Source organism: Malus domestica, chromosome 03 (assembly GCF_042453785.1).
Source record: "Malus domestica chromosome 03, GDT2T_hap1".
NCBI classification, from domain to species: domain Eukaryota; kingdom Viridiplantae; phylum Streptophyta; class Magnoliopsida; order Rosales; family Rosaceae; genus Malus; species Malus domestica.
The window spans coordinates 35,258,429-35,280,591 of NC_091663.1; the positions used below are offsets into that span (position 1 = coordinate 35,258,429).

Below are 22,163 nucleotides of genomic sequence, written 5' to 3' on the forward strand. Positions count from 1 at the left end.
CCACTTAGCAGTAGGACTATTATTCCGCATGGCTACAGTAATCGCATGCGCTAACTCAAAATGTTCCCTCAAATCATGCGGGTTGGCGTCACGCAAACATGTGTACTAAATGCAATCCTAATTCCTCTAATTCACCTGTAGTGAATGGTCTGAGTGATAACTGACAGCAACTTGCTCAATGAACCCTTTGTCACGTAAAGGTCACTTTTTCATCACACAAGATTTTCATGCCAAAAAATTATCCGGCGCTTTTCTGACTTTGCGCGACGACTACACTTGTTCGTAGCTTTAGGTATTCTTGCGCGAAGGAATTTTTTTTTCTTTCCTCTCTTTTTTGCGCGACAACACTGTTTCTCTCTTCCCGCAACGACCTCTTATGTGACAAAATTTTCTTCGTTACGCAAGCTGTTTTTTCTACTAGTGAATGCATAGTAAAACTAAAATGCCTTCAGGAAGCAAGTAAAACAAACACAACATAATGATTAGCCAAGGATGTGTGCCTTTTTTAAAACCTCGTTAGATATCAGCAACCCAGTCGAAAAAATTCTCCTAATCCAAGTGGAAAAGAGTACATTAAGATCAAGTGAGTATACTTCTGAATACTCCCCTGAGTTTGACAAAACTTCCAAATGAAAACTACAAGTATTGCAAATCAGACAACTTACACATACTAATACATTTGACAAGTTTCTAGAAAGTAGACTTTGGCAATGACTTGGTGAAATGGTCGACTAGGTTTGTCACGCCCCAACCCAAGGATTAACGTAAACCTTGGTTCAGAACGTGAATCACACCTTAATTATAAGCTTAACTAATATAATTAAGAATGTGACATGAAATAAAAGCATGTATAACTCGCTTGGAATAAAATTAACTGAATAACAGATTCATTATTGAAAGTTTCAGCCAAAATTACAACTTATGAACTACTCAAAGTTCACACAAAAGTAGTTCTTTATTCAAACAAGAGAGCAAAAGCCGACAAGCTCATCTTTTTATTTCTTCTACATAATTACACAATAGACAACAAGTAGACTTTTAAGTTTCTGGTTATGTACCTACAGAATTTCGTTAGGGTGAGCTTAAAAAGCCCAGTAGGGACATCTACCTTCATTACTAAAATAATAAAGTATAATTAAGATAGCAAAATTAAAACCAAAATCAGAATGGTGCATAAGTATGCAATGCAAATGCCTTAATTATACCCGTTAATCCACATAACTAAACACCCAGACCTTGTACGTCCTATTCCGTACTTATACCACTTGATCCCGAGTGTTTAAATATATGAACTAACCCCCATCCCTAAACATCCCCGAACTCCCCTTTTTGTTAGTCATCTTGCCTAAACTCTTCGTCTCCAGTCCCGAATTACCCTTAAAAAATTTGTGCACTGTGGGCTCGCCTGAGACTTGGTACCTACTAAGAGTTTGGCTCAACTACACAAAACTAATAGACACCACCTTAGATTCCCAAAGTTCTTTCCGACAATCCTAGTTTACTCCCACATCATGGACCCAAATTTCATTTCGAACATTCATTATACTCAAATATCCAATAGAAACATGGATATCAAACTTGTATATGTACTTAAGTAAGAAATAATTAAATTCATATATATATATAGAAGGTTTCCCAGAACCCCCTACCTTGAATTCGATTAATTTTGTTCCTCTGAAGAACCTAATCGGAACGCAAAAATACAACCAAAAATATAAACACAAGTAACACATATTAGAAACCAAGCTAAATGTTCAACCACAAAATTGATATTATCTAAAGAAAGTACATAAATTCTGGAATCTTATAACTCAAATAATGTCACTCAAATCAAGTAAAGAGGACTAGAAAGGAATCTGGGAAAGAAATTAGGTGTGCTAAAAACAGAACTTTGCATCTTCACAAAATCTGCAGAAAAGCAGCACTATTGAACCAAGTTTAGACTCATTTTCGAACCTTCAACTAAACCAAATCGTGTAATATTACATGGGTTTTGAAGTTCGTTTTATGTACTTTAAAAGCATATAAAGTTTGTAGAAAACGGAGCTCTAAATTGGAAGTTATGCTAAAAGCAAATTGGAGTCTTGAAACTGGAAACCCAGTTTTCTGCTGCTGTTTGGCAGCTCGCGACCCAAGTTTAAATAAGGTTTTGATCAACCAAAACTCAACGGAACTGAGTGAAAACAATTGGGTTACAATCATGGACATATATATTTTCAACACAATAAAAGTTTTCTCCAAAGGAGCACATAAAGACCTATGAATTAAGAGCAAAATAAGACCACTAGAAACTTGAGTTTTCTCTGAAATTTTCTGCAACTTACATAACAGTACACTTCCAATTCATATAATTAAACCCAAAATATTTCCAAGTAATCCAGAAATCATGTATACAACACCCAAATATAACATGACTCAACATTAACAAGAAATTGACTTTTTGAACCAAACCTTTGATCAAGAAATTTGATCTACACACCCAATCCGAATTACCCAACTCTAATTCAAGTTCAGATTAGTTCATTGAACAATAGAAAACCCTAATTAAAACTAAGAATCCCAAATATATCTCATGGCAGTTTCAATTCAGTTAAGGAAATTAAATTCGAAAAATCTAAATAATCAAGGAACAAGAAGTTTACCCTTCAAAATCTCTGAATCCTTCATTCACAATCACGTTCTCTAACTCTCAATTTCTCTACCCCCTTTCGATTTCTGATGCTTTCCCACTTCTCTGCAACCCCTTTTATAGTTTCTCTAATCCTACTCACTCCTATCAGAGTCCTGATAAAAACCTAGCTTCCTAGGTCATCCACCTCCTGCTTATAGACCTTTGTGTCTCTTCTCAGTTCATCCTCTGCTGAACACACTCCTTGGTGCAATAGGAGATGAACAACTCTCTATGACACACTCCTTTGATCAATCAAAGGTCGACCTATCATAAGATGTCCTAATCTCTATCCGATTTTTGGTATGAAGAAAGAAGATTTTTTTTTCCTAAAGATATGGAAGGCCACCTCCTCCCAGCTTCCTTGTTTCCATCGCACAGAAAGGAAGAGTATGAAAGGATGGTCTTTTCCTTTCTTTTGTAGAATATTATTTTATTATTATTATTAATTTTTTTTATATATATTTTTAACAATAATAGGAAATCTAATAAATAAAAAGTATATTATTAAAAGCTATTAAACAAATAAACACTAAGTAGACTAAAATTTTGTATAAAAACAATTATAATCACACTTCACTCTTAATTTAAACGAGGGATATTACAAGGTTCTCTTCAGATATGATTTGCTTGACTTTTATCTTCTAATGGTGCTGAGATGTAGATGCAATATGATGGTCTTGACTTCTTAGATGTATCATGTTATCATATGGTCGATACATGCGGTGTTGTCTTCATAGGTCGTCATTGGGACTCAACAATTGATGAAAACTGCAAGCACTTTGAATATGCTCCGATGTATCGTGATGAGCTCAACGACGTCGCAACTAAGAGGTTGGATGGACCCAAATTCATTGTTGACCTGTATGGTGATGATCTCGAAGACATCACAACTAAGAGGTTGGATGGACCTAAATTCGTTGTCAGATGGGTGATTTTAAGTTAGTGTGTAGTAGAACATTCATCCATAAAACCAACTTCTCCACATGTATACCTAATCACGTGCTAAATTGAATTTGATCACATGCATACAAGAAACATGATTCAATTAACTCATATTCAAGAACAATCATGTTATTCAGAACGAAAACAAACACCAAACTTAAATCCAAGAACATAAAAAATTGTTCACAAAGGAAAATCATAACTCAAGAATTCATAAATCAAAATCATCAAAAAACAAATCATAACTCAAAATCATTAACAATTCAACAAAGAAAAGAGGAACCCAGTTAATGAGATAGCGCATTAGACCAAGTGAAACCCATGTTTTAGACCATTGGGTGTTGAAGCTTACCCAAAGCCAATTTCTTGCGGCTATTACCCAAAGCCAATTTGATGTGAGTGATTACAGTGGTGGACAACAATTATTTACCTTTTAGCAGGAAACTACCTGTCGGATTTCTAAAAACTCGTTGGAAATTTTTAAAGGTTAGGGTGTCCTTTGATCCACCTTAAAATGCACTGAAATCCAACGTGCAATACCTGAATATTTCTTATGGGAGTGAGAGGAGTCGTTTCCAATTTGTGGCAAGGTCTAGTTCGACGGCGATCTGCTGAAATTTCATTGTCAGAAGTGGGTCCGAAACCCTAACCCTGCTTACTTGAAAACGTCTATGAAATTCACAAAATTGGTGTGTGATTTTGACTAAGTAGAGCAACAAGGATCAATTGGTGGTGGTTTCGTGGACTATAATTGCTGAAAACGATGAACTTGTAGCTGGCCACAGTGGTGAGTCGCATTTGATGAGGAGCGAGAGGAAAGAGTGAAAAGGAGGTAGGAAGAAAAAAAACAAAAACAAAAACAAATAAATATATATATATATATATATATGTATATATATGTTTGACGGTGTTTCAAGGACACAATCGGCATTAGGGTAAAAATGCAAGGATAGCTTATTAGGATATGTTTTTAAAATGACTAAAAGTGCTTTTAGATAAAAAAATTTGGATTTCAAAAGCACTTAAAGTGCTTTATGAAAGAAGCACCAATTATGTGCTTCTTCCAAGAAGCATTTTAAATGTTTTTCCAAGATTTACTTGCATTTTTACTCATAATTAATTCTAAAAACATGTTCACCAAAAACGCTTTCAACCATTTTAAAAACACTTTCACACGAGTTATAACTGTAAACTAGTTCATTTTGAGGTGAGTTTAGATTGAATTTCCAATTGATGTTGCTTTCCAGGCAGCATGATCATTATGTGAGTGTTGAACAAAAAAAAATAATAATAAATAAAAATAAATTAAAGAGAAGTTTGCAAACAAACAAACTTCTCAAAAGACAAAGGAAAGGTAGCACGTCTCAGACGTGGAAAACCCAAGTCGACAAAGACGGGAGCAAAAAATAAATAATAATATATATAAGGAAAAAAAAAACACATATCTCCCTACAGAAGAGGAAGAAACGTGGAGCACAACCTCCTCATTTTCTGCAAAACGTGGGAAGGTTGCAGCCGTGGAAGATTGCTGCACAGATAGTGGGAGAAGTTAAGGGAAAGTGGAGGCCTCTACTCCCCCACGTAAAAACTCCAGAGAGCCTTCCAACCATGCCTATAAATAAGTACTAGTTGCAGCGCAAGAAGGGGACAAAAAAAAAAAGAGGGAGACGCTACAGAAATTGAAGCACACGGAGGAAGAAAAAAAAAGGACACGGAAACAAGAGCAGGAAAAGCTACACAGCATTTGAAGGTATAAAGCCATCTCATTCATTTATTTATTTTTGGGTTGTTTCCTTCTTCTGCTTTGTAGGAAGAAAAGAAGCACTTTGCTTCTTCAACTTTTCCCACTCCCCAGCATTCTTGAGTTGCAGTTCAACAAGGCCAACGAAATCACCACTTCCGCTCCCCGCCGCTGCAGTTTAATCCCATGAATTTCTTCGGGGTCTAAACTACCCCGTGAAATTCCGATCAAATCCAAGAGCTCCGCTCCGTGCCCCTGCATTTTAATTCCATGAATTTCTTCGAGGTGGTCTAAACCACCCCGTGAAGTTCCGATCAAATCTAAGAGCCCCATTTCCCGTCGTAGCCGTCGAGTTAAGAAAAAAAGGGCTCCTGACGATAAAGAAGAAGAAGAAACAAAGTCCACTAAAACTGGTGCATTTGTCTCGCAGAGAAAATGACCATTGGGTTACTGAAGTAGGAGAAGGTGCATCCATCGTTCCCCCGTTCGAACAAAGTCTCATGTCGGTGCCGTTCACGGCTAGGAACTCTCTGCCATAATGCCTTTTTCAATTGCCAAAGGGTGATCACCTCACGTGGGAGTCTCCTCATATGAAAAGAAAGAAGGTTTTCGTTGAACTTTCAAAGTCTTACTGGATGCATAAAAGGCTTGCTGGAAATGAATGTTTCTCTTTGTTTTTGTTGATCACCCTCAACGTGATGACAGTAGAAGGGAAGGAAACCAATATAGCATGGAGTTCGAAAAGTCAGTTTAAAGGTCAAAATGAGGCTCCCTGTTTTCCTATCGAGTTCGTAGCAAGAACAAAGAGCACTGTTGCCTTCCTCATATAATGAGCGCTACTCTAAATATTAAAATATGTTGCTGCTCTTCGGTGCAATTTTCTTAAAAGTCTCGGGAGCTTATAGGTCAAAATATTATTAGAAAATGGTAAAAGATGGCAATCATGATCACCATCACCATGAGGAAAGCCACTTACGTGGCATTGAAATTAAAGAGTTCAAATAAAAAAGGTTTTCCTCTTTAATTTTAGTTGAATGCACCAAAAGGCAAAGCCTTTCTTTATCCTCTGTGTTTTTCTGCACAAACAAGAGAAAATATATACAATGAGTTTAAAAACTCTAAAGGAAATGTGCTCCAGATGCTTTTATAAAGCTGCTTGCTTTTTTCTAACGCCACGTGAAGTTCTACTTGGACTTGGAAATCCAAATCTACAAGGAAAAGAAACGGAAAGCCTGCAATGTTCATAAATTAATTAGGAATTGATGCTTACGTGGAAACCAAAAGGAAGAAAATAAGTCATTTCAAAGACTTTGCCTAAAAAAGGAACAAGTGTCGGTATTTAATTCTTAATTAGACTTCTCAAAAGTCTTGGATCCCAAACAAAGAAATGGAGAAAGGAAAAAGGTACAGCAAAAGAAGAAAACAAGCTTGATATGCCAATCACATGGGCACTACGAACATGATCCCTTTCCATTAAAATGTTGTGCATAAATCAAGAAGCATGACAACAAAATGGCAAAGGCACCATGACAAGACAAATCCAAGCTAACCCGTTGTCAAATACAAATACAAATGGATGAGGAGATGACGTCGATCACTTCAAAAATTATGGACACAAGCCTTCTCAAAGTGCAAAACTCGATGGGAATATCACCTCAAATTAGTGGATTTACATTACGTCAAAAATGAATCAAGCTACTGTTAAAATTGTTGAAGTAGTCAAATGGCACGAAGCCACGACAAATATCAAATGGCCCAAAGCCACTTCAAATGGCACAAAGCCGCATCAAATCTCAAATGGCACAAAGCCCTATCAAATCTCGACAAAAATATGAACTACGCCGGTTTGATTCCGTTAAGGATACGTAGGCAGTCTGATATCAAGTTTTAGACACAACCGTGAAACCGAAATGAATCCCTGGTTTATATAAACTAAATTCACTCCTACCATCAAATACCAAAATGGCATGAAGCCGAAGAAAAGTTTCAAAGGGCACGAAGCTGTATCAAAGTCTCAAATGGCACGAAGCCATATCAAATTTTCAAATGCTCTGCGCCCGCATGAGCTAAAACTGCACAAGGCATCAAATCCAAATAAGTACCAAATTCTTGAACTACGAGTGACTTGATCCCTCAAGAGGGTACGTAGGCAATCTAGGATTCGACTTAGGTGCAGTCACAAAATCAAACAAACACCAAAAACCTCAAGTTACATTTTATTCGAATTAGAATCAAAGGGTATTCCTTTCCTAAAAGAATGGTTGTAATTAATAGGCGCATAGCCTAGAATGGGTCGAACTCGAATTAATAAAACCCTCTTCGGAAAACTGAACGAGGGTGAAATTGTGTCGAGTGAATTATTTGTTTACATATTATGTACAATTTTTGCTCAACATAATTTTTGGCACGCCCGGTGGGACCCATTTTCCCTTTCATCTCTAATTTTAAAGATAATTAATGTGCTATGTATTTTCTTTTTTTTTTTTGCAGAAAAAGGAAATATGGCACCACAAGTTACTGTTTACTTCCATGAACTCTCTGCTGCATTCAAACTTAGACATGGAGGACGTGCTGGTCGCCGAATCTCCTTCACCATCAATGAAGCACCAACTATCTGCAACATGGTGAAGGCTAAGGTAGCAACAAAGAAAAACAAGGCGGCTGTAAAAGTCATCAAGGTTGGACCGAAAAAATGCCCGTCCAAGAACGCCCTAAGGAACGCAAGGAAGAGAGCAGCACGAGCTCTTAGGAAGAAGATCGCTAAGGAGTGTGTACTTGAAGATATTGAAATCATCTCAAGGGAGCTTCTTGGAGCTATTTCATCTAAGGACACCAAGGTCCCTCGACGCAAGATTGTCAAAGTGACATCATTACCACTTACCAAGGTTCCCGTCATTACTCAAATCATGATTGGAACAATCCCAATCACGTTACCTACAACGGAGTTGGTCATGATGACCTCCGTCGAGGAAAATGAAGAAATCTTGCCAGTAGTGTCTGGAAATGTTCAACAAAAGGCCAAGGCCTATGAAGTTGTCGAAGAAGGTAACAACATTCAATTCGAGGGGCCTATCACACGTGCAAGGGCTCGAGTATTGGCAATCCATTCTCCCGAGAGTTCATCTTCCCTTGGAGACACTCTTGGAGAAAACGAATATTTTTTCCAAGAAGAGATTCCTAGAGTAATGACTCAATTCCAAAGGTTGGAGATAAATGAAAGCGTTGAATATGAGAACATGCAAGTTCTAATGACTGGTGCATCAAATGTAGAAGAACAATTGCTAGAAATGCAACGGAAACTAGCAGAAAAAGAAGCTGAAATGGCAACTTTGGTAGCTAATAAGGAGGCTGAAATTGCAACTTTGGCAGCTCAGTTAGCCGCTCAAGCTAGCATAAATAATGCTGGAGAAAGAGCAAGGAAAGAAACAGAAGGAGAAAGTTCTGGTAGCCAACTCACGCATCAAGATATCAATGCAATTTTTGCTGAAAAAATTCGTGAATTTCAAATGTCTTTAACGACACCAATTCTCGGATACCGGAAACCTTATCCAGCTCACTATGACACGGTACCATTTCCCCAAGGGTATCAAAAACCGAGCTTTGATAAATTTGATGGTTTAAGTGGTTCTCCTCAAGAACACTTAGCTCATTTGTACTCAGCTTGTGGGGAAACATCGCAGTCAGATCCCTTTTTAGTTCGGCAATTTGTTCAGTCACTCAAAGGGTCTGCTTTCACATGGTATACTCAGTTAGAGCCAGGATCTATCATAACATGGGATGATATGCAAAGAGCTTTTCTAGCTCAATTCGTCAGTTCAAAGAAAAAGGTTACATTAATGGATTTGGCTCAAACAACACAAAGGCTTGGAGAAAGCACGAGTGAATTCATCACAAGATGGAGGAGTCTTAACCTACAATGCATGGAAAAGATTTCTGAATTTTCGGCAGTGCAAATATGTTACAACAACCTCATCCCTGAGATTGCAACATTTGTAGGCATTGCGGAACCTCAAACATTTGACGAGTTGGTATCCAAGGCAAGTAATGTGGAAAAGCAAATGTCTCGAAAAAGTGTGATTGGAAAGATGATCCAAGACTTAGAAAATAAGTCAGACACCAAGAAAGGAGATAACAAAAGAATGCCGAAGAATGGAGATTCTATGGCGACATTTGTCAAAGTAGACAAGAAAAGTGACAATACAAAAAGAAAAGAAGAAACCGAAGGGACGAGGAGGCTTTCTCTTAAGGAAAGAAAAGAAGTTAAATATAGTTTCGATGATGAAGATGTTGGAACTATCTTTGACGAACTCCTTGCAGCAAAGATGATCACGCTTCCTGAACCAAAGCGTCCCGCTGAAGTAAATAAGATTGATGATCCAAAGTATTGTCGGTATCATCGACTCATCAGCCATACGATAGAGGATTGTTATATCCTTAAGGATATAATTCAAGAAAAAATCAACAAACATGAGATCGAGGTGGATTCATCCTCGAAACATCAGATGGCAACGTCCAATATGATCGAAGGAAAATCAACACCCTCATCTCCATTACCAGAAGGGGCAATCCCTATAGGATTTCATGTCGATAATGAAACCACAGTTGTCCATGCTGATCCTAGCATGCCTCGTTTCGGAAATCCAAAAATTCCAACTTTGTACGAGCTCATGATGGCACCAAGTTTTGATGTTTGGGAGGATTCGTCATCACTTGAATCCGAAGCCGAGTGGCAAACCGTCAGTGAAAATAAGGTGAAAAAGATTGCTAAACGTTTTTCTCCCACAAAGCAATCAAAAGGAAAATTATGGAGTGGATCACCCTCAAAGGATGGAAAGAAAAAGAAGAAGAATACTCAAAGAAAGCCTAAAGTCTTTCAAGATGATGAGTACAAGCAGCCTTTCAGAGCACCAATAACCCTTGGAGACTACCTCCCTCCAAAACTTTTTAAGAGTAAGGGAGGTGAGGAAGAAATTGGAAATTGTCTCACGACCTCATGTGAAGTCCATAACGATAATGAGGTAGATGCAATAACTCTACGCTCTGGCCAAAGGATCCCGTCTGCCGACAAGAAAAAGGGTAAATCAACAGTTGATTCAGTTAATCATTCCGACAAACCAAGTGCAAGAGAGGTTCCAATCACTACCACTGCAGAGCCTGCGTTAGAAATTTCAGTCTCAACCACAAAAGCAAGTACCTCTAAGAGACATGCAAAAGATGTATTACAGTCCCAAGATGGCAAATACGACATCGTCGACCATCTTAAGCGCATCCCATCTCTCCTTAGTGTGTACGATGCTCTAAAAATGTCTAAGGAGCTTAGAGAAGCACTCATCATGGCTTTAACAAATCCTGAAGTATTTGAAACAAGCTTGAAATTTGCAGAGATGGATACAACGTCACCAAAATATTACGCTTGCTGCCTTGCAAGTATCACATTTGACGAAAGTGACCTTATACTTGGAGACGAATACCACAATCGACCCTTGTACGTCAGTGGACTAGTGAGAGATACATCAATAAATCGAATCTTGCTTGATTGTGGATCAGCAGTAAACCTACTTCCTCTTCGAACACTTCGAGCTCTGGGGATGAATGTTCGTCAACTGACACCATCAATGTTAACTATTCAAGGCTTCAATTAAGTCGGACAAAAAGCAATGGGATCGATAGCATTACAAATGGAGATAGGGGAGTTGTACTCCGACGCCCTTTTTCATGTAATCGATGCTGACACATCTTATAATGTTTTATTGGGACATCCGTGGCTTCATACATATGGTGTCGTTCCTTCTACACTCCATCAATGTTTCAAGTTTTTGGTGAATGGCGAAGTCAAAAAAGTCCTAGCGGACACCGACCCATTTAGGGGTGAAGAAGTGAATTACGCAGATGCAAAATTCTACAAACAATCAAAAGTCACTTTTTCGCAACCAACAAAAAATGAGGTGGTGCAGAAGGAATCACGATCACTAGCTATAGAGAGGGTAAAGCCATCAAGGCTAGTCAAAATCGCGAGTTCTAAAACTCCGAAATCTCAAAAAGTGGGTCACAATTGTTCATTACAAGATCGAAAAGAACCTGAAAAGAAGGCAATGGAACAAATCCAAAATGCATTTGAAGCACTCATGACCAACTACACAAAGCCTCTACGCAAAATCAACCAATCGATTCCTGGGGGCAATTTGGTAGTCTCAACAAATTTGCAAAAGAATAATGGTCGACAGGGTCGCATTGTTTCATTCAAAAGAAATGAGTCCTCATCAAAGGTTCCATTAAAGATAAAAGCAAAGAGGTGCAAAGCTAAAAGGAGCGCCATCAACGTCACAGTGCACCAAGAAAATGATATGCTCAAAGCATTTGTCTCAAATACCGAGAATCATGAGTTTGAAGGCTTTACTGATCTCGAGAAAGCAATGTTGTCTGAAGAAGAATCTAGCAGCAAGCCACCTCGAATTTCTGTCTTCCAACGACTTGGTAAAATCAACAACTCTCAACATAAGAAGTCTCATAAAAGCAAAAAGTGGAGAGTCAAAACCAAAAAGGTGACAATAAATCATGACAAAAATGACGATGCGCAAGAAGAGGTACAAGACATTGTTCAAGTCAACACGATTGGTAGCAAAGAAAAAAGCAAGGAATCTGATAACGAACCAATTAAGTCTGTCAGACAATTCCCAACCTGCTTTCTAATCAAGAAGAAAAATGGACAGGTTTGTACCTGCATAGACTTCAGGACTTTCAATAGCGCACCTCCACTTCCAGAAAATGAAACTTATGGAACAATTGAGAAAGTAAGCACGGAAGAAGTTTGTGACTCAACTCAAGTAAACTGCGTTACCATTAAGAAGAAAAAGAAGAGAATGGTGACGAATCAACTGAGCTCAAGCAATGCCATCCCAAATAAAGGATAGGGGGCAAGCTAATGCCTAATGAACTTCGAGAGGGAAGCAAGTGCAGAGGAAGCAAGCAAGGGAAAAATCCTTTCCTCTGAACTACGTATGACTTGATCCCTAAAAAAAGGGTACGTAGGCAGCCTAGCATTAAAAGCTGAGTGCAGTCATAAAAAATCAAAATCAAAATCAAATCCCGAAAATTAAGCGATGAACTACGTTCGGCTTGATCCTTTCACAAGGTACGTAGGTAGTCTAGTTTTATTTCTAGATACAGCCGTAAAAAAAATCTCCCCGAAAACAAGGGGTGAACTACGTTCGGCTTGATCCCTTCACAGGGTACGTAGGTAGTTTAGTTTTATTACTAGATACAGCCGTAAAAACCACTTTCCCGAAAACAAGGGATGAACTACGTTTGGCTTGATCCTTTCATAGGGTACGTAGGCAATCTGATCCAAGAAAAATCAGATGCAGCCATAACTCATCAAAAATCATTCTTTTCCCCCTACATGATTAGCATTTGTTCGAACTGCCATATGCTAACATCTTCAAAAGTTACCAAGGCCAAAGCCACTAGAGGTGACTTTAAATTGAAAGTGGCAAAAGCACTTCTTCAAATTGTCATGTGCTAGGCATATGTAGTTTTTTTCACTTGTGTAAAGTGATGAAAAAAATTACTAGGGCAGGGCATAAGGAATTTTTCACTTGTAAAGTGGTGGGAAGAGAAGTCTGATCCATGCGTGCTTGACTATAAAGAAGCTTAAGACCAAATAATCAAATTTGTTCACGGGAGCTGCGCAGTAGCTATACATAACTAAAAAGGATAAGCCAATAGTTATGTTGGAATTATGGTGCGGGAAGCATGCTGTTTAAATAAAAAGGTATGATGCATGCATGCTTGATCACCACAAGGAAGCCAAACCCAAATATCAAAATTGTACTATGCTAAAAATTAAAAGCAACAGTTAAAAACGATGCAGTTACCTACAAAGAAACATGCTGTGTGGACTAAAGTCAAAAGTAGCAGTTGTGGTGCAACTATCTACAAGGAGCTAAAACTGCACAAGGCATTAATGCTCCGTGTAGACCAAAAATTAAAAGCAAAGGCTATGTTTGAATAATGGTGCAGCTGTGTACAAAGAAATATACAGTGTGAAGCTCTTTTAAAACATCAAACTACACCTGCCCACGACAGGGAAAACGGCAGCAAGAGACAAGACCAAAACTCTCTCGTTTTCCCTCAAAAAGTGGGATCTCTATAAATATCAGAAATGGCCACCAACAAACAGCCCAAGCTGCACGATTTGTTCTCCAATAGCAAAACAAGCACCTCCCATGCGGCGTTAGTGGTTACGATTAAGGTGTGCCCTCCCTTTGTTGCTCCAACAAAAGATCCCTGAATAAACATCATTGTCATCGCGGCACAGTCGCCATCAACAGAAGAAAAGTACTGAACACCAGTCAACGGCCCGTTGGGTACAAATTTGGCCATCTGCATTCATTCCCAGAAATATAAAATGCGGGTCACTATGCAATACGGTCATATCAATCCTTATACGCTCAAAACAATTTCACGTATAAGGCTTGAGGGGGCAATCGGTTGAACAAAAAAAAATAATAAATAAAAATAAATTAAAGAGAAGTTTGCAAACAAACAAACTTCTCAAAAGACAAAGGAAAGGTAGCACGTCTCAGACGTGGAAAACCCAAGTCGACAAAGACGGGAGCAAAAAATAAATAATAATATATATAAGGAAAAAAAAACACATATCTCCCTACAGAAGAGGAAGAAACGTGGAGCAAAACCTCCTCATTTTCTGCAAAACGTGGGAAGGTTGCAGCCGTGGAAGATTGCTGCACAGATAGTGGGAGAAGTTAAGGGAAAGTGGAGGCCTCTACTCCCCCACGTAAAAACTCCAGAGAGCCTTCCAACCATGCCTATAAATAAGTACTAGTTGCAGCGCAAGAAGGGGACAAAAAAAAAAAGAGGGAGACGCTGCAGAAATTGAAGCACACGGAGGAAGAAAAAAAAAGGACACGGAAACAAGAGCAGGAAAAGCTACACAGCATTTGAAGGTATAAAGCCATCTCATTCATTTATTTATTTTTGGGTTGTTTCCTTCTTCTGCTTTGTAGGAAGAAAAGAAGCACTTTGCTTCTTCAACTTTTCCCACTCCCCAGCATTCTTGAGTTGCAGTTCAACAAGGCCAACGAAATCACCACTTCCGCTCCCCGCCGCTGCAGTTTAATCCCATGAATTTCTTCGGGGTCTAAACTACCCCGTGAAATTCCGATCAAATCCAAGAGCTCCGCTCCGTGCCCCTGCATTTTAATTCCATGAATTTCTTCGAGGTGGTCTAAACCACCCCGTGAAGTTCCGATCAAATCTAAGAGCCCCATTTCCCGTCGTAGCCGTCGAGTTAAGAAAAAAAGGGCTCCTGACGATAAAGAAGAAGAAGAAACAAAGTCCACTAAAACTGGTGCATTTGTCTCGCAGAGAAAATGACCATTGGGTTACTGAAGTAGGAGAAGGTGCATCCATCGTTCCCCCGTTCGAACAAAGTCTCATGTCGGTGCCGTTCACGGCTAGGAACTCTCTGCCATAATGCCTTTTTCAATTGCCAAAGGGTGATCACCTCACGTGGGAGTCTCCTCATATGAAAAGAAAGAAGGTTTTCGTTGAACTTTCAAAGTCTTACTGGATGCATAAAAGGCTTGCTGGAAATGAATGTTTCTCTTTGTTTTTGTTGATCACCCTCAACGTGATGACAGTAGAAGGGAAGGAAACCAATATAGCATGGAGTTCGAAAAGTCAGTTTAAAGGTCAAAATGAGGCTCCCTGTTTTCCTATCGAGTTCGTAGCAAGAACAAAGAGCACTGTTGCCTTCCTCATATAATGAGCGCTACTCTAAATATTAAAATATGTTGCTGCTCTTCGGTGCAATTTTCTTAAAAGTCTCGGGAGCTTATAGGTCAAAATATTATTAGAAAATAGTAAAAGATGGCAATCATGATCACCATCACCATGAGGAAAGCCACTTACGTGGCATTGAAATTAAAGAGTTCAAATAAAAAAGGTTTTCCTCTTTAATTTTAGTTGAATGCACCAAAAGGCAAAGCCTTTCTTTATCCTCTGTGTTTTTCTGCACAAACAAGAGAAAATATATACAATGAGTTTAAAAACTCTAAAGGAAATGTGCTCCAGATGCTTTTATAAAGCTGCTTGCTTTTTTCTAACGCCACGTGAAGTTCTACTTGGACTTGGAAATCCAAATCTACAAGGAAAAGAAACGGAAAGCCTGCAATGTTCATAAATTAATTAGGAATTGATGCTTACGTGGAAACCAAAAGGAAGAAAATAAGTCATTTCAAAGACTTTGCCTAAAAAAGGAACAAGTGTCGGTATTTAATTCTTAATTAGACTTCTCAAAAGTCTTGGATCCCAAACAAAGAAATGGAGAAAGGAAAAAGGTACAGCAAAAGAAGAAAACAAGCTTGATATGCCAATCACATGGGCACTACGAACATGATCCCTTTCCATTAAAATGTTGTGCATAAATCAAGAAGCATGACAACAAAATGGCAAAGGCACCATGACAAGACAAATCCAAGCTAACCCGTTGTCAAATACAAATACAAATGGATGAGGAGATGACGTCGATCACTTCAAAAATTATGGACACAAGCCTTCTCAAAGTGCAAAACTCGATGGGAATATCACCTCAAATTAGTGGATTTACATTACGTCAAAAATGAATCAAGCTACTGTTAAAATTGTTGAAGTAGTCAAATGGCACGAAGCCACGACAAATATCAAATGGCCCAAAGCCACTTCAAATGGCACAAAGCCGCATCAAATCTCAAATGGCACAAAGCCCTATCAAATCTCAACAAAAATATGAACTACGCCGGTTTGATTCCGTTAAGGATACGTAGGCAGTCTGATATCAAGTTTTAGACACAACCGTGAAACCGAAATGAATCCCTGGTTTATATAAACTAAATTCACTCCTACCATCAAATACCAAAATGGCATGAAGCCGAAGAAAAGTTTCAAATGGCACGAAGCCATATCAAATTTTCAAATGCTCCGCGCCCGCATGAGCTAAAACTGCACAAGGCATCAAATCCAAATAAGTACCAAATTCTTGAACTACGAGTGACTTGATCCCTCAAGAGGGTACGTAGGCAATCTAGGATTCGACTTAGGTGCAGTCACAAAATCAAACAAACACCAAAAACCTCAAGTTACTTTTTATTCGAATTAGAATCAAAGGGTATTCCTTTCCTAAAAGAATGGTTGTAATTAATAGGCGCATAGCCTAGAATGGGTCGAACTCGAATTAATAAAACCCTCTTCGGAAAACTGAACGAGGGTGAAATTGTGTCGAGTGAATTATTTGTTTACATATTATGTACAATTTTTGCTCAACAGTGAGAGTGAAAACTATCAATTGAATTACATTGTCAGTGGAGAAGCCACATAGGGGCACAGAGAGGCGGGCGCCCCTCCGCTCGCTGGAGATCCTTCCTACAACTCAGGTTTCTGCCTCTCTCCTCTGGTCTTGCTGATCTAGTGCTTAGGTGCTACATTGGTTTTCTGTAGCGGGGTTGCGGCGCTGCTACGTTCTAATTTTATTTTTTCAAAAAACCCAGACCAAACGACATTCTTTTGGCTGAGAAAAAAAAACAAAAATTTAAATGAAAACAAGTAAACAACGTCGTTTCGTTTCAAAAAGAATAAATTAAAAAACTAAATAACAGGGAACGACTCGTCCCTAGTTTACGCACAGCTACACATAAGGAGATATTGAATGGGGGATGGGCTGCCATGGGAGGACCAACCTTCTGCAGATTTTGTAGATGAGACTCTGTTTTGTAGTTTTAACAGTTAAAATTCCATTTCAATTGTAGAATTTCTAACAAAAAAAATAATATAAAATGAGATGGTCAAGAAAGATAAAGCATCTAGGTAAGGAAGTGAGGTTGTGAATGGTTAGTTTAAGGGCTCTTTCTCTGGCTTCTGAGTTCTTCCCAATTCGAGTAGTGGAGAGGATGAGGGAGGAAGAGGCTTACAAATAATTAATATATTTTTAAAGTTCTTGTGTGCCCAAAACTACAATGTTAATGGTAAGAAGCAAGGACTACAAGTGTCAAGTGAGTCGTTAGGACTCGCTTTTGAGCGAGTTGATCTCCTTAACATTATTTTTCATAATTTTTTTTGTTTTAATTCTAAATTTTATTATGCTTGAACTCACACGTTTGTGATGAGGAATACCATAAGATTATGGCAAGAAAGGAAACCAAATACGAAGTAAGTTCAAATATCCACGTAATATTCCACTTAGTCCAACAAGGGTACTTCACACTCAAAAAATCAAAGCGTAAAACTCCAAGACTCACAAACTTCCGCCCCTCCACCCGACAATTCCTGGCTTCACCATTGTCTAGTGTCAGCTTTTGTCTTTAAATTATTACGAAGTGTTCTACTTTACTCCTTGAATTGGGAAAAGGATCCTCGCCGAATCCTTTTCCGAAGGATCGTAGGGATCCCGTGATTGTGACCGTTCATCATACATAGTGCAGTCAGTTTGTGTTAGGTACTATTTATATTTAATTTTAAAATTTTATTTTGAAATGATTTCTGACTGCACGATATATGATGAACGATCACGATCACAGGATTCCTAGAATCCCTAGAAAAAGAATCTGGCGATGATCATTTTCCCTTGAATTGTAAATCTTGTTACACTTTGTCCCTAAATTCGATTATTTAATTTGAGTAGCAATACCCCTTTGAATTCTATAGGCTTTGTTTTCCTTTATCTTCTAAACTTTCAATTTAGTTTTGGTCCTTTCATTCTCATGTCAATGTTCTGGTTTATTTGAGGATTATTTTTGTCCACTTTACACAGTATGTCTTTGGATTTTTTGTAGATGTGTTGAGTTTCAATTCCTCTTAAATTTTTCTGCTTACTCAATGAATAGAATTCTAAGTTTGACAAAAAAAAAAGGAATATAATTCTAAGTATTCATTAATTTTGTTGTGAGTGTAGGATTATATTTTTTGGGGTGTGCTATCCACACACCTCACTTTACTTCTCAATCACCCCTTCATAATTTATGTCCGTTGATCTTCTTCAATTCATCTGATCCGACGGTCGAAAATTAAAAAGGTGTGTGAGAAGTAAAATGGGGTGTGTGGATATCACATCCCTATTTTTTAGGCATTGCATGCAATGAAATGAACGAAAAATTGTAACAATTGACGGTCGAGGAGAAGTAGCCATTGAATTGAAAACTTAGTGTGGATGCGAATTTCTTCCTCCTTATTCTTGGACAAAATTTCACCTACAAAACAAATAACACATTAGGTCAAGGCCAAGAGTCTCACGCGCTCACGATGAATAGGGGGAAGCTTTAGCCAAAGAACCTCTGATGCCAAAGTAAGAATTTTGAGGGAAAAGTGTTTTGAGAATTTAGCAAGAGAATTGGAAGTCAGTTTTGGAGAGAATGAGAGGGCTTTTATAGGGTTGTGGCCGACCTCCTTGGGTGAGGAAGGACTGGCCACTTGGTTTCTTTTGTGGGCTAGGTTCTTGATTTGTGTTCAATTAGGAATAATTGAATAATAAACTAATTAATTAGCTAATTAATAGAATAATTATCTAATTGATTAGCTAATTAATATAATAAAAGGGGAAAGATTTGGGAGTTACCTTGTGGAGAGGATTTGATGAGGATGGATGAAATAGGTTTTGAATTATTACCTATTTTGGGCATTTTTGACTTGGTTGAGGGATGATTGCCCGCTGCTCGCGCGTAGGAATCCTGGTATGCCTCGAGCGTAATTTTGTTCTTTTAACCCAAAAATCCATGTGTCGTCTTGTGATTATTTTTTGCTCCACAAATACCTCTACACCTATTGGGCTGCTCGCAGAAAAGGGCAACAGGTGTAGAGATTTTCTTGCTTTAGGAAACTTAGGATTGCTTCCTATTTTGATGTAGATTCCCTCTTTAATAAGAAATTAGATCCTTCTAGGAAAGGGAAATAAATTTCTCTCAATGCCTATTTAAGTCCACCTTAAGTGGATTATTAAATCAACTTTGGAGAGCAATTTATTCTACCCTACAAGAGAGAGAGAGAGCTTAGAGGATATTTGTTCCCCCTCCTCTAGCAATCTTCTACATCTTGCATGTGCAAATGATCATCTTCCATTTCTTGCTTCGTCTTCTCATTGCTTCTAGGTAAGAAAAAATTAATTTTCTTCTCTTCTTAATTTTTTTGGGAGCCTTGGGGCTTGAAATTGGCTCGACGGAGGTCGAGGTGGCTTGAAATTTTTTGGAGAAACCATGGCACTATTGCCATGGGTTGTGGGATGCAATATGATGGCTAGGCTCGGCTTGGGCAGTGAGGAGGGAGAAGATGTGAGGGTACCGGCCCCCTATTAGCTGGATTGGGCCGCGAGGCCTTTGGGCGGAGAGGAAGGAAGAGGGGAGTTAGCACAGGTTGGGCTTCCTGCTTTGCCATTAGTATTTATTTATTTACTTTTTTTTTTGAAAAGGCTGGGCTCGGGCCCGTGCCTGAGGGAGAAAGGAGAAAGTGAGGCCGAGAGGCTTGTTGTGCTTTTTTTTTTTTTACCGTCAAGGCGGGTCTTTGAGCAAGGTAGGCTACTTTAAGGCGGCATACTTCAAAATTAGTTCCGAAGATTTGTTTAGAGACTTCATTGAGGCATATTGACATGCTATTCGGTCGAGAGTGCGTGTGAAACGTGTCAAAGATGGTTGCGGCCGTGAGCCATGTGATAGGGGCTCGGAGAACCATCAAGTTCCACCCCTACTATTTTGTGTAGGGGTTTACTTTTCCTATGTCGCGCTTTTTCCAAGAAGTACTCTGCTCTATGAGATGTGCCCCTACTCAATGTTCCCTGAATGCGGTCTGCGTGATGGTGGGATTCCACAATTTAAGCCAATTCTTTGACTTAGATCTAACCGTCAATGAATTTTGGTACTTCTTTGACATAGGTCACATTGAGGGAGTTAGGCAGCTGTAATCCCGCCATAGGCTTTTTGAAAACTCGAGCAAGGGAGAATGAGAGTCTGACTCTTCCCCCGAGCTGCGTGTGCCAACGGTCTTCATATTTGGTAAATATGTTGCTTAATTTCTCTGTTGCTTTGTATTTGGGTTAAACTGCTCTTTATTTTTCAGATAGCCTTCCGCTGCTTTTGTAGATTCGAAATTTGGTGCAACTCTTAAGACTTCACCGGACATAAGGAAAGTGCATGTTGCTCTAGGTATTCCCCGTATCATTAGTGGCATTGGTTGCTTAGTCCTTTTCATAGGGAGAAATGTGAGCTGCCCCCGAGAAAAGAGATAAAGCAAATCAAGGCTGAGGCGTTGGCTCGTCCTATCATTATGATGGAGCCTGCTGTAAATGAAGGTAAGAAAAAGAGACCTTCCTTCCTTGCTCAATAGACGTCTGCTGAGAAGAAACCAAAGACATGTTTCACTGCTCGCGGGGATTCACTAGCTACTTAAAAGATGCCTGCTGAGAAGAGCTGAAGACTTCATCCGCTGCTCGCAAAGGTTCACCGGCTGCTCCTAAGCTTGTGATCGACTTGACTTCCTCCAAAGGCAAGAAAGAAGAAGTTGCTAGATTTGTGCCGGTGACGTTTGTCACTCCAAAGGTTGCTAGTTCGATTGCTGATAGGATTGGCCAGCATAGAAGTTCCTCTATGCATTCAATGCCAAAGATTTCGTTTGGGGCTAAGTCTGGCTCACCTTTGGAGAGGCTTGTTACTACGAAGAGTGACAAGGTGTCTCTGCCTGCTAAAGTAGTGCCAAAACCTGTTCCCTCTGTTGTTGAGACCAACTCATCTGCTGAGAAGAATGAGATTGCTTGTGCAGGTAGTCGTGAGAAATCCACCAAGTTTGCTTCTGGGGAAGTTGCTGAGATTTGTGCGCTTTTGAACCAGATCTGCTTGAGCACATAGATGTATGTGCCAAATTTGTTGATGGCGTCAATGAGATTATTGACCCGAGTTTCTTCGCGAAGCATACAACCGAGTATAGGAGGATTCCTTTGCTAGCCATGATGCAGAAAACAATGATTTTGGCATCCGAGTCTACGTTCCTTGATCAAGAAAATACCAAGGCTGCCAAGGAGGTGGCAAGAACTATGGCAGCCGAAGCTTACTCCTCGGTCGAGAAAGTCAAGAAATTGGAATCTGACTTTGCTACTTTGAAAGGGTCTAACATCTCTACCCCCACTTCTCTACAGCTTAAGACCGCTCGCCAAGAGATCATGGATTTGAAGACTAGGCTTGACGCGATCCAAGTAAAGTATAAAAGTGCAGAGAATGAGATCGAGTGTTACATACCTTATATTCAAGATCTTGAACGTTCCATCTCTGAATTCATTTCCACTGCTTATACAAAGGATGGAGAGCTGATCGTTGCTTACAACCAAGTGATCCACTTTAAGAAGGTCATTGATAGGCTCGAGCCTCAAGTGTTGGAACTCCAAGGTGCTTTGAAGATTAATGATAGTCTGAAGAAAGAAGTGGATGAGCTGCAGCGGGTCCGTGCAAGGTTTCGCTTACTTAGAGTTAAGCTGACTTCTACAAGTTAGGTTATGTTGACCATCTCTTCGAGCGGCCGTCCGATTTTGAGTTTTCTGGTAAAGACTTCGAGACCTTCTTTATTTCTCCGAAAGACTTGCTCGCCTTCATCTTCAAGTCTTCTATTGGTGAAGTGGTCAGAGAAGTTGGTGCCCATGCTAGGGCAGCTAGTGGTGAAACGCTAGATGGTGTCGCTACTGAGAGTGTCGAGGCTGCTGAAGGTGTGGCGACCGGGTAGCCGTGGAATGTCCAAGCTGCTGAAGAGTAGTCTTCTAGGTAGCCTTTAGGATTTTCTTTGTTT

General features: G+C 39.2%; 3 long non-coding RNA genes across 3 annotated transcripts; 2 read left to right on the forward strand and 1 right to left on the reverse strand.

The window, feature by feature from the left end:
• Positions 1-3,205: 3,205 nt before the first annotated feature.
• LOC139194295 (uncharacterized) lies at positions 3,206-4,434 on the reverse strand. Its single transcript, XR_011579055.1, has 2 exons — positions 4,154-4,434; positions 3,206-3,579 (listed from the first exon to the last, which is right to left on the reverse strand). It is a non-coding gene; the product is annotated as an uncharacterized lncRNA (long non-coding RNA).
• Positions 4,435-5,086: 652 nt separating this feature from the next.
• Positions 5,087-6,416, forward strand: LOC139194296 (uncharacterized). Its single transcript, XR_011579056.1, has 2 exons — positions 5,087-5,363; positions 5,485-6,416. It is a non-coding gene; the product is annotated as an uncharacterized lncRNA (long non-coding RNA).
• A 7,643-nt stretch (positions 6,417-14,059) lies between these two features.
• Positions 14,060-15,177, forward strand: LOC139194297 (uncharacterized). The gene is made up of 2 exons (XR_011579057.1): positions 14,060-14,320; positions 14,442-15,177. It is a non-coding gene; the product is annotated as an uncharacterized lncRNA (long non-coding RNA).
• Positions 15,178-22,163: the final 6,986 nt, after the last annotated feature.